General features: G+C 48.0%; 1 protein-coding gene across 4 annotated transcripts in view; it reads left to right on the forward strand.

Moving 5' to 3' along the window:
* Window positions 1-12,548, forward strand: part of TSEN34 (tRNA splicing endonuclease subunit 34) — a 167,824-nt gene that overhangs the window by 49,827 nt on the left and 105,449 nt on the right. The window contains exon 1 of one of the 4 annotated variants that reach the window (XM_086930346.1): window positions 11,328-11,458. The exons of the other annotated variants lie outside the window; for them this stretch is intronic. The gene's annotated coding sequence lies outside the window, so the exon portion shown is untranslated. Of the gene's footprint in view, window positions 1-11,327; window positions 11,459-12,548 lie in introns of those variants that run through there. 4 annotated transcript variants of the gene reach the window in all.

The following is a 12,548-nucleotide window of genomic DNA, read 5'->3' on the forward strand; positions in this document are numbered from 1 at the left end:
TTAGGTCAATAAGGTCCGTGATCCATGTTTGAATGGGGAGAGGGTTGTATTTAGGAGAGAAAAGAATGATTTCAGTTTTGTTTGGATTGAGTTTGAGATGATTGGAGTAGAACCAGGATTGAATCTTAGTTAGGGCAGTGTTGAAGTGCAAGATATCAGAGTGGGATTTAATTTTGTAGTACGGTTGGGTGCCATCAGCATACAGGTGATAGTTAATTGAGGGTAAGGGGCTCCAAGAAGAGGTTAAAGAGAGCGGGAGAGAGGATCGATACTTGGGGGACACCAAGGGAGACAGGTGTGGGGGAAGAGAGGCAGTTTTGAATTTTAATTTATTGGGTTCTGTGTTGGATGTAAGAGGCTAAACAGTTTAGAACAGTGCCGTTAAGTCTGGAGTGATCTATGATTGCATTAAGTAAGGTTGAATGGTTAACCGTATCAAATGCAGCAGTGAGGTCGAGAATAATAAGTAGGTAGCTCTCTCCCTTGTCCAGGGCATGGTGGATGTCATCCATTATACTGAGCAATGCAGTTTCCATGCTGCAGCCTTTGCTGAAGCCGGATTGTAGGGGGTCGAGCAGGTTGTAAGTGTCAATGTGTTTGTCCAATTGAAGTAGGGCATATTTTTCAAGGGCTCTGGAGAGAAAGGGAAGGTTGGAGATGGGGCGGAGGCTGTTAGGGTCATTAGGATTGGCCTTAGGGTTTTTAGGGATGGATGTGATTTGCCCAGGTTGGAGGGAGACCGGGACTCCGCCTGTAGAAAGGGAGGAGTTAATGATATTGGTCCAGTACGGGACGATGACGTGCTTTAGGTCGTGGACAAGTGTAGATGGGAGTGGGTCTTTTGTGTGAGAGGACAGTTTTAATTTGGATAAGATGTTAAAGGCTTCCAATTCGGAAACGGGATGGAAATTCTGCCAGGATACATTATTTTTAAGCAGAGGGTTAGAGAGGTAGGGTAGATGAAGGAAGGTGTTGGGGAGGAGTAGGGGGTAGAGTCAGGGGGTAGTGTGGTATTGAGGTAGCATCAAGAGGCCATTGAGGGTAGTGGGGGGGCTGAGTAACAAGAAAGGATTGATCAATTTTGGTAATTTTTTATGAGAAAAATAAATCAATTTCTTCACATTTGTTAGTGGACTCCACCAGGTTGAGGGGGGCCGGGGAGATTTGGTTTCTAACAATGTTGAACAGTTCTCTGGGTTTGTTCTTGGCACGGGGTAGAGTTGCGAGCGAAAGAAAGATGCCTTTTCAGAGAAAATGTGTTTTTTGTAGGTAGATCTTGCGGTTCTATGGAAGGCAAGATGGATGGGGGAAGGGTGTTGTCTCCATGATCTTTCAGCGAGTCTAAGTGAATGTCTTTCCTTGTTGAGGTCGGAGGTAAACCAAGATTTGGAGGGGATCGTTTTTAGAGTTTTAAGTTTGGGCGGGGCAAGTTGATCTAAAACCTCGGAGACTGTTTTATTAAAGTGCTCAATGAGTTCATGTGCATTTAGAGAGGGAGGGATGAGCCTAAGTTGAGATTGGAGTTTGGACTCAAGGGCACCAGGAGGGATTTGCTTGAGATTTCTGGTCACAATCATGGTTTTGATGTTTATAGCTCGGGCGGGCGGGGTAGGAGGGGAAATCATGAACATAATGAGGTGGTGGTCAGACCAGTCGATAGGGATGATGTTGGATAGGGATGCCAAATCAGTGTTGGTGATGATGGCGTTGAGAGTAGTTCCTTTGGAGTGGGTTGGGGAGTAGCAAAGTTGTTTGAGGTCGCTAATCTCGAGAAGATTATAGAGAAGGTTGATTGTGGGATCCTCAGGTTCGTTCCAGTGAAGGTTAAAATCTCCAAGGAAGAGATTTTTAGAGTTAGAAAGTAGCGATTCCGTAAGAAGGTAAAATAGTTCTTCGGCAAAGGCCCGAGGCTCACCAGGAGGGTGATAGATATTGTGTAGTCATATTGGCGCAGAGCCTTTCATCTTAAGTTTGGCTCCAAGGTATTCAAAGGTTTTTTTGTTGTTGTTTATATATAGTGCGAACTTGACCCGAATCGGGTATCAGAGCGCTTTACATAGCACCAGTTACGTTACATGAGGACATTCATTTTTTTTTTGTTAGGCACGGGGAGATTACGTGATTTGCCCAGAATCACAGGATGTTTTTTAGCGTTGTTACCGAGAGTCGAACCAAGATCCCAAGGTCCGAGGTCGAGCGCCCTAGCCGTTAGTCTGTGTTTTTGGATAAGGAGAGCTGGAGTTCTTTAAAAAAAATTATTGCTAGGCCACCTTTCCTGATATTGATAATGGAGTAACAAGGGGGGAGAGTAGGTCGAGGCTGGGCGTTGAGTGATCTTCCGTGAGGAAGGTGATGTCAATATCTTTGCTAAGGATGGTTTCGGATATTTCGGTCACATATCGAACAGCCGAGCGGCAGTTCATGAGCATGCAGGACAGAGGTTTAGGGTTAGGAATGGGGGCAGGGCATAGGTGAATGGTGGTGAGTTGAGGGGGGAGTCTGAGGGAGCCAGGAGAGGAGTGGTTTCTGCTGATCCCCATGATGACAGGGATGTTGGAGTGAGGGAGAGAAGAGTCTTTAAGGAGGGATTTATTTAGGTAGGAGTTGCAGATGGGGTATAGGTCGGAAGCGGAGTAGTCACTCAAGGTGCGAAGATGTCTGTGTATGCAGTGTGAAGAGGAGTGGTTATCCAACGTTTGGAATATGGGCGTTTAAGAGGGCCAGAGCATGGGGAGGAGGTCCAAGAGGGGTGGGTTCTTGTGTTGAGGGATTTGAAATTATTGAAATCCTCTCTAAGCCGGGCAAGTTCAGTAACCAAGATAGAGATGTTGCAGTCAATGTTGCAAAGTGTCTGGGTTAAAAGAGTGAGATGGGATGTGGTTGGGACAGAGGGAGTGGAGGATGTATGGTCTGAGTTGGCTGAAGGAGGGGAGGATATATGGTCTGAGTTGGCTGGAGGAGGGGGTTCGGTGTAAGGAGAGGGTGAGAGGCCGGGGGGGGGGAGGGTAGTACTGAGACTGTGGGAGTGAGGGAGGCTGGGGAGGGGACGGAGGTGTGATCTGGCATTGGGAGGGAGGGGCAAGGCGAGGGACGGGACAGTTACAGAGGTGGGAGATGAAGAGTGAGTAGTGGAGAGAGTGTAAGGGGTGCGAGGAGACGCCACATCAGCATTGGTGGTTGGAGTGTAGTTCGGGAAGGGAGGGGTAGAGGCATGAATGGGTAAAGTAGCTAGGAGGAGAGCTTGGGGGACGGAGAAGGGTTAGAGATGGTATTAGGGGTTAGTAGAGACGGACATTAGGGGGATGGTAGTTTGGGGGGTGGTGAGTGAATTAGAGGAGATGATGGGGTGGGTAAGGAATTGGCCAGGAGTTGGGGCCATGTTTGTTGAAGGAGAGGAGTTTGGAGGTGAGAGCTGGATAGAGGTGGGATGTAAGAACGGGCTTGATGTGGGGCATGATAGGTCAGTTGGTTGGAGGAGATGAAGGGGAGAAAAGGGGAGGGTGAAGTGATATAAAGAGGTTTAGGTGATGGCGAGGAGTGAGGAGTGGGGATGTTAACATAAGATGGTGAGGTATGTACTGAAGGCAGAAGATCGGGAGAGATTAAGTGAGGGGGTGTAAGGGCGAGTGAGATAAACAAAGTGAAAGAGAAAGAGATTCATGAGGGGGGATTTAAGAAATTGGAGTGATTTAATGAGAGAGTATTAGGCAGAAGATTAAAGATCTGGACGGGATTGGACGCTCAGGAGAGTGGTGGGAGAAATGTATTAGGATGACTTGCGGAAGTATGCGTACGCGTTCTAGTAGGGAGTAGCGATCCTACAGAAGGTGAGAGAAACAAACCGCCATGATAGTTTCAAAGAAGTGTAGAGATCACCCTACTAAGCAGAGTGGTAGTAGGAAAGGGGGCAACATAATTAGAGTTAATAAAAGGTAAGGATAACAGCAAAATTGGGTAATATCAGTAGAGCATTCTAGCATTGGTAAGATCAATACAGGCAGTTTAAAGTGCATATAGGTCAGATTAAATAGCAATGAGGGAATAAGTAGAAAAAGCATTAAACTAGTATTTGATCAACAGTAGTGCATCATAGTTAAAGTAATGCTTTAGGAGAAGGCAGAGGTGACGCAGCGATGGTTTCTGGACAGGAGGCTCGGTTGGGCGGTGGGACAAGCCACGCTTGGTTCTGGAGCAGCGTTGGTGATGTCAGCGCATCGGGAAGGGCAGCTAGAGAGATGTTTAAGGCCGGTCCAACGGAGTCCAATGTGGCAGTACACTGGTGGTCAGCCTCGGAGGGCGAGGTCAGGTATGTACCAAAGATATTAGGAGCATACCATTTTTTTGTGGGATTCACAGCAAATTGTAGGAGAGGTTGGCGCAGTTTAGCTATAGTCTGAGCATCAATTATTGAAAGCTTCCTAGCAGCTTGCAGGAGAGATCAGCCATGGGGCGTTGGACTTTCTGATAAAGGAAGATATGATGTCATATAAACAGGACACCATGACATCATACATACACAATATCGTGATCATTAGTTTTTGTAAGCTTCACAGCAGCTTGTAGAGAGATCAGCCTTGGTGCGTTAGATTAACTGAAGAGGGAGGACATGACCATTTAGGCGCCAGGTGCGTGCGTATGGTAAACACCCACGGCAAGCGGCCATAAAATCATTACTAGTGTTTGAATCAGTTTCAATTAGTCTGGGCTCGAGGACGGGATCTGAGTGGGTAGGTGGGGGGCGGGAGCGAGTGTCAAGTCTAAAGCATCACCAAGAGGGAAGAAGCTCTTTTAGATCAGGCCTTTTAAGGAGATTGTTAGCCAGCAGTATTGATGTGAACAGGTCAAGCTTGAGTCGAGTCTATAGTCTCAACACAGAGAGGCAGCCATTTTAGACAGGAGCGGCCATTTTAGACGGGTGTGGAGTGATCCCCTCTGGAGATCCAGAACAAACCAATGAAAAATGTGTATACAACACGTGAAAAAGACAGAGTGCCCATGTGATTATGCAGTCAGATCTGAGTGGGCCCTTACTTCATGTGCGATCATCAGCTCCTGTAGTCATCAAGAGAAAAGGTCCAGCCTCAGTCGACACTGGACCCGGGGCGCTGTGAGCATACACTGGGCGGCAAGCCTCGATCTTCGGGGGAGGGTGAGTGGCAACGGGCACAGGAGCAGACGATCCCAAGCTCGTGAGGCACAGGCCCTCTCAGTGTCGGAAGTTCAAAGGAGGCAGACGGGGCAAGAGAGCAGCAGACTGCAACCAGTGGCGGCTGGTGACATTTGAAAGTGGCAGGGCGTAAAAAATCAGGTACACCTGTCATTTAGACCCAGCATACAAATTTGAAGGTATGCCTCACCGCAAACATGGATAGCGCACCCTATTTGTAATACGGCTGCAGGTTTGCTGCTATCTGCTACATTTCCACAAACTATACTTTTACAAAAGTGAAATAACACTTTACAACTAAGAACACAAGAGAATAAGAATTACGAATTAACAAACACTGGTGCAATACAGTCCATCCAACTGCCAAGCACTGTTAAAAACACAAGTCAAACACTACACCCCTTCAGGAATGCATGATCCCAGCACTAAACAGTTCGAAATAACACTAAAGAATCAACATGGTCCTTTGGACAACCACATATAAAACATTGTGCAATACAATATCACGTTACAATTGTCTCTCAAAATGTCCTACTTTGAAACAACCTGAACTGTAAATTATGTGTTGGGCTTCTCAAAAGAACAGCTGCGGTTCACTGCGCAATAGAAAAGAAAATCCATCAAGGCTATATTTAGGAAATAAATATATGCTTTCAAACATTCTGGCTTAAAACGTCCCAAAAAGTTCATTAAGTCGTGTAGCCACAGCACTTACTAAGACGGAGCTGGCCTCACACTGACCTTCACCGAAATTCCCATTACTACCGGCGGCACTGCTCACAGGAATAAATATTCACAAGGATACTCACGTGAATACATATTTTTAAAGTGTGGGTTTACATTGAGTTAAGAATGCACAATAAATTAAATAACGCATGATTTCACACCACTGGGAGAGAGTTCTGCATTGTGATAGAGTCTGGTCGGCACTGAAGAGCGTGGCCTGGCGTACCTCGAATGGCCGTGGAGGTGCCTCACTGTGTTGCGTGTAGTGACAGCATAAAGACACCAGTTTGGGTGATGGCGGTGGGATACTATTGCTCCCGCTACAATGAGCCTCGCTCACCTTCAAAAGCCAGCAGGAATGACTCGGCCAAGGCCTAATTCAACCGGCCCTGGAGGTGCCTTACTATCCCGCAAGGAGTGACAGCAGCACTGCGGGGGCCCTGGGTGCAAATTTCCCACCATTGGCGGTACCAGCTTTGGTCGTGACGACCTGAGGGAATGAGGGGGGAGGCGGGAGGGGTTTGGAAACACATTTACACAAATACATGAATACAAATATAAATAAGTTAAGCAAACTTAACTTACCGTCCAGCACACTCCAGAGACTTCGTACCGATTGCCGCCATCCTCGCTTTCAAATCCTGCAGGCAGCACCAGCACGTCATCAGGAAGGCGGCGCAGCAGGCAGCCTCCCTCTCCACTGACGCGTTTTCCATTGGTGCGGCCGGCTGCCCCAGGTGACGTCATTTTCTCTCTGTAGGCTGCTGCTGCAGCAGCCTACAGAGAGAACAGGGAGAGTTACTCGAGGGCAGGGGGGAGTGGCTTGGGGGAGTGGCTTTCCCTCTGTTGGTAATACTGTCTGTTTGGGCGGCCCCAGGCTGCCCAAACAGTCAGTATTAACAACAATGGCCAAGCCACTCCCCCAAGCCACTCCCCCCTTGCCTCGAGTAACTCTAACCAGGAAGTTCTGCTTTCTCTTCGTGCGAGAAGGCAGAAACAATGGTAGTTATATAATATGATAACTACCATTGTTCTGCCTTCTCGCACGGCGAAAAAACAGGGGGGGCGGCGCCCAAACGCCCACATGGGAGAACCGCCTCTGACTGCAACATGCAAGGAGCATGGCGGTGCAACCATCCAGTGGTGGAGTCGATGTTTTGGTTCTGAGGCGCAGAGCTCATGCGATGGGGAGAAGCTGCTCCGCGTCACCTTCCTAGGGCCAAGCCCTCATAGAGGAACCATGAACCGCGGTGGGTAGGAGGGCCAAGCGGTGCAATCCCTCATAGAGGAACATTTGGGATCTGAAAAGAAAACGGACCAAACAGAATTGGCTGACAGTGTTTTCCATAATTAAAGGTAAAGATAATAGCAAGCCCCGGCGCTACATCAACAGCTTGTCATCAGGAGGCGTACACAAGGTCAACAGTGTTGGAGTAAAAGTGTGGGAACAGTATGCAAAGGGGCTGTACACCTGTGAGCCAAAGCGGATGTCTCATTGCATCACCGGGTGGTCCAAGGCGGCGGCAGCTACCATCAGCTATGAAAGTGCTCCCAACGAAGAATCAAGTCCGACCCGACCTGGAAAATTCTCGGAGGCGGAGATTGCAAAGCACATCAAAGCCATCAGAACCGATGGTGCCCCTGGTCCTAACGGGATCCCCACACAGGTTTTTAAGAAAGATCCTGCATTCTTCGCTTCCAAACTTACTCCTTTATTCAACCACGCATTCGCAACCGCAACCCTGCCATTTTCCTGGAAAGGCTCAATCCTCTTTCCTATTCACAAAAAAGGTGACCACTCTAACCTGGCTAATTACAGACTGATAGCCCTCCTTGACATTGAAGCTAAGGTCTATGCCCGCCTTCTACTTAAGGACCTGGAAACTTGGGTGGATAAGAACGGCATACTCCCGCCCTCACAGACTGGCTTCAGGGCTAACTGTTCTACGCTGGACAACATCATAGCGCTTTCGTACCTCGCTAAGAAGGCCAACATGCGGAATAAGCTGCCCCTGTTCTGTTGCTTTATCGACTACTCAACGGCCTTCAACCGTCTGAACAGAAGCCGGCTCTGGGCAAAACTAGAGTCTTGGGGGATCCCTAGAGATCTTCTAGAGGCCATAAAAGCACTTTACGAGGGGACCTGGGTTCAGGTGAAACTAAGCGCCACATCTGCAACCACAAGAATTGCCACTAACTCTGGATTAAAGCAGGGGTGTGTTCTGGCCCCCCTGCTTTTCAACTTGTACACTGCAGACATGGGGCACGCCCTGAAAGATGCCAACCTAGCATCGCCCAGACTGGGGAAGCTGGTTCTGGGTACGCTCCAGTATGCAGATGACACAGTAATTATGAACCATACCAGGGTAGGCCTCCAAAGAGCCTTAAACAGTCTCGCCACGTACAACAAGGAGAACAAGCTACATATTAATGTGAGCAAGACCAAGATAATAATCTTTGGCAAACATCCACACAAAACAAAAGCTTCATGATCTCTGGGGGAACACCGAATCACCACGGCCCCATCCTACAACTATCTGGGCACATGGGTATCAGAGAGGGCTACTGCATTCAAACATCTGAAGACGCTTAAACCAAAAATTGAGAAAATAATTACATCTCTAAGACGTCTAAGCCACGGTCTGGCTAGTCCTTCTGCAGATCCAATGCTGACAGTACTCAGGGCTAAATTGATCCCCGCCTTCACGTACGGCCATATAGCCTATCCATGGGCTTTTGAGAAAGTGGTCCAAGCGGCACAGGTGAAAGCATACAAGATGGTGCTACAAGCCCCCAAACAGGCACGGAACAACAGGGTGAGACTGGAAATAGGCATGAAACGTCCTGAACTGGTACTACTGGGGGAGTTGCTAAAATACTACATCAGAGTTCTGAAGTCGCCCGAAAACACCTTGAAGCACTCGTTAAAAAACATCTTTGGGGAAGCAGGCTCCCCATGGAAAGCCAAGGTGGAACTAGCCATTGATCTTCTGAAGATCGAGGGGCGGAGTCTGCACTTACACGAAATCCCATATTCCGCCTGGGCAAAAGCCGTCAAGCGCCAAGTCCAGTCTATTTCCTTTGAGCTAGACCTTTCCTCGCTCCGGCCCAACCCGCTAACGTTGGCCTTGGACAAGTCCTACACTCCCGGTAAACCTCAACCTTATTTACAAGACTCACTAACAATCGAAGCAAGACAAAAAATTCTGTTTATGCGCCTCTTGGTCCTCAGGATAACGGACTTCAACCCACGATGGGCACGCTCGGACGGAGCCACTGCCTGCCGACTTTGCAACTATCGCAGAGAATCCTGGCTACACTTGCTATGTTGCTGCACTAAGCTGGCCAGTGACCGACAGCGATTGCTACGTCCGGCACTACGCATCTTGGGCCACAGAACTTGCAGAGAGGCCTCGGATTGGTGTTTCTCTGAAACCACAACATGTTTATTAGCCAGGATAGGCAATTTCATCCATCAAGTTAAAATGGCACTCGAAAACCAACTAAAGGATACCATCCCGAAGAGCCCTGTGACCCGCCGCCCTAAAGTTGGCAATCCACAGATAACACAGGGAGTCGCCGAAAAGAAAATGGTCCCATCAGTCAGAGGTATCCAACTGGGGCCGACTAAGGGTCCGTTGAAGTCCACAGTGCAACTGAGGATGTCGAACTTTTACACGCCTTCCAGACTCTAGTATGCGAGGTCTCATGCTGACGCTAAAAACTTTAATTCTTTTTAATAATGTATAGTACCAGTGAACATAGTCTGTATCGAGACCACATAGCTGCACCATTGGTCCCTGACCGGTGCAGGTCGAGCAGGGGGTGGGGGCATTTTACTGTATTTTACTGTGTTTTATTTGAACCAAACTGCATTTTTTATACTGTAATGATTTTAAGTAATCGCACAGTTCATTAATAAACAAGTAGGGCTGGGACACAGTCACTACCATGTCAGGAAGAGCCCTCATAGAGGAGCCATGACCGCGGTGGGTAGGAGGGTGATCAGGATCACATGCAGGATGTTGAGCAGGCAGCCTCAACAATCACATGGAGGGGGGACCGAGGTTCAGGGCGGCACCTCCCCATGGAAAGCTTGCGTCCTTTCCCCGGTGCAAACCCTCTTACCAGAGCGATGATAGTAGAGGGTGGTAGGGCAACCCGGCATCCAGGCAGGATGGATGGTAAGGCAGCCTCACTGGTCACAAGGAAGGCAACCCAGTGTTTGTTACGCACTCGCCCAGTCCAGGGAGAGAGCCCCAGTCTTGCGGGAGACCGATCAGAGTCCCACTGTGAAAACTGCGGACGAGTCACTGATGTCCGCTCCAGGCTGACATTGCGTCAAGTGATCAGCGCAAAGGGAACGGTTGGTTGCGACAAAGTGCAGTGTCTGTGGCCTGGTACGGGTCCGTATGTGGGTCTGATTGCGAAACTGTGGACAAGGCACGGAGGTCAGCACCTCTTTGAAAACTTTTCTTGAACGCTGTGCGAAGAACCAGATGGGTCCGATTAAGTAGCTGCGGACAAACACGATTTGCACCTCGACCAGTGGGCAGTACGTGGGTCCACGAGAGGTGGCCGGGTGCGAGTCCGTTTGTAGGCCGCTGTGGTGGAGGCCGGGAGTTCAGATCCAAGTTGATCCTCCGTTTAGCCAGTGGCTGGAAGTCAGGAGTCCAGAGTGGATTGTCTGCTTCGACGGGTGCTCCTTCTGTAGATACCTTCCGTAGAGCTCGAATCCCTTCGGTAGTCAGGAGTCAGTGGTGTCGGGAGGAAGGCTTGTAAGGGAGTGTGGGAGGTCAGCCCCGTGGGGCCCGATTTCACTGAGGCCCGGACTCTGCAGGGACCAATGCAGCGCGCTCGTTGAGGATGTGTGGAAGGGGGACACAGCTGCACTGGAGTGGATTGTCTGCTTCGACGGGTGCTCCTTCTGTAGATACCTTCTGTAGAGCTCGGATCCCTTGAGTAGAGGACAGCGAGAGGTCTAGGGTCCTGGATCTCATGGGCCAAATCCAGTTGAGATCATTGAAGAGTCCAAGGAGGTTGTTTCTTGAGGTAAGAGTTGGCAAAGAAAACGCAGTTACTAAGTCTTTCGTGTTGATTGAAGTAAAGGAGTGATCTAGGAGGTTGGATGGCTGGTTATTGCGGGGATATTAACCGATAAGGTAATCCTCAACCAGGAGCTCTGGGTAAGAGCTCCTACTCTGCAGCCATCTTGGATGACAATGCTACGTCTTGCTGTATGCAGATCAACTGTGTTACTAGACTGTTTAGCGATTGGCCTTCAGCATTCTCTGAACAAATTAGGCTCTGATTGTGAGGCAAACTATCAAAACATTTTAGAAAATACTAAGGTTATCACTTTCTGTCAGATTCGATCTTGGTTATGGAAATTAGGTCAACAGTTATTTACCAGTGAACATTTCTTCAAATACATAGGTGTTGAACTTTAAGCCTTAGGATCCACCAGACTTCACATGGAGTTGCTCCAAAACAAGGTAAAGGAATCACATTTGCACTGAGCAAAGCGGCAAACAATTTTACAGGCCCCATCTTTCTACAACTGTGGTGAGTTATTAATTTCAAATACTTTCCCTCGTAAGTGTATGGCCGGGAAGCTCTGAAGATGGCTGAACTTAGTCCAATCAAGGCACTAGCGATCAATTTTCAGATTGCTACATTCCACTAAGGAAGCTCAAACTCGCCTAGAATCTGGCCTCATGGAGCAAGTATTGGTTCATTATTAAAGCTTTTGTTTAAACTGAAAAAGCAGAGGCTGGGACTCTTAATTACCCTCTTGCCTAGATCTGACAGACTCCCTCTCCACATCGTGGCACACCTCTAATGAGAAGATCTTTACGGCACTTCAAATGGTCCCACCATGGTCCTTGAACATGATATATGCTGGTTTCAAACACCTCCTGAGGAGAATTGTTAAAAGCCAAGAAACCTGATCTGCATATCCCACAGGCAAAGACTCACAATCCACTTGCAGTGACCACCTATGCAGAGTCGACGCTACAACAATATGTATCTCTGCCCATTTCTAAGATTTCTAAATTAACATTTTTGAGGCTTTTGGGGCTATTGGATGTAGAAGAAATCACCCAATAGAGGGAATAGGGCCCCATGATAAAACCTGCTGCTTCTGCTCCTTTCACAAAGAATCTTTGGTCCATGATCTATATTTGTCCAGCTTTGGACTGCTTTTCCACAAGTTGAACATTCACTTTTGTTAAGAGGCAGTTAAACACTGTTTCCAGAGAGCTGAGAGTTAGATTTTCCAAATTTATAGATAATGTCACCAAATTTCCTGATTAACAGCAAGAAGTCTGCTAAGCAGAGTGACAGCAGCCAACCATTTTTGGGGGTTCAAATGACACTGACTCCGCATCATTCTTGGCACTTTTTACTAATTTCACTTACCAATAAGACATTTTTGCAACCAATTTTAGGTCTCGCATAGGGGCCTCCTGCGCTGTCTCTTCGAGACATTTTGTAATCTGAATATGAGTTTTAAGCTCCGCCCATTTCCAAGGACTGCTCCTCTTAAAGTGTTGTTACTGTGAGCACTATTTTCTTTAAGCTGGAGCACTCAAGACTAATGCTTGTGGTTTGCAGAGCTCTGTTGTAAACAGGGTTATAAATTTTGATCTTA

Source organism: Lissotriton vulgaris, chromosome 7 (genome assembly GCF_964263255.1).
Source record: "Lissotriton vulgaris chromosome 7, aLisVul1.2, whole genome shotgun sequence".
NCBI classification, from domain to species: domain Eukaryota; kingdom Metazoa; phylum Chordata; class Amphibia; order Caudata; family Salamandridae; genus Lissotriton; species Lissotriton vulgaris.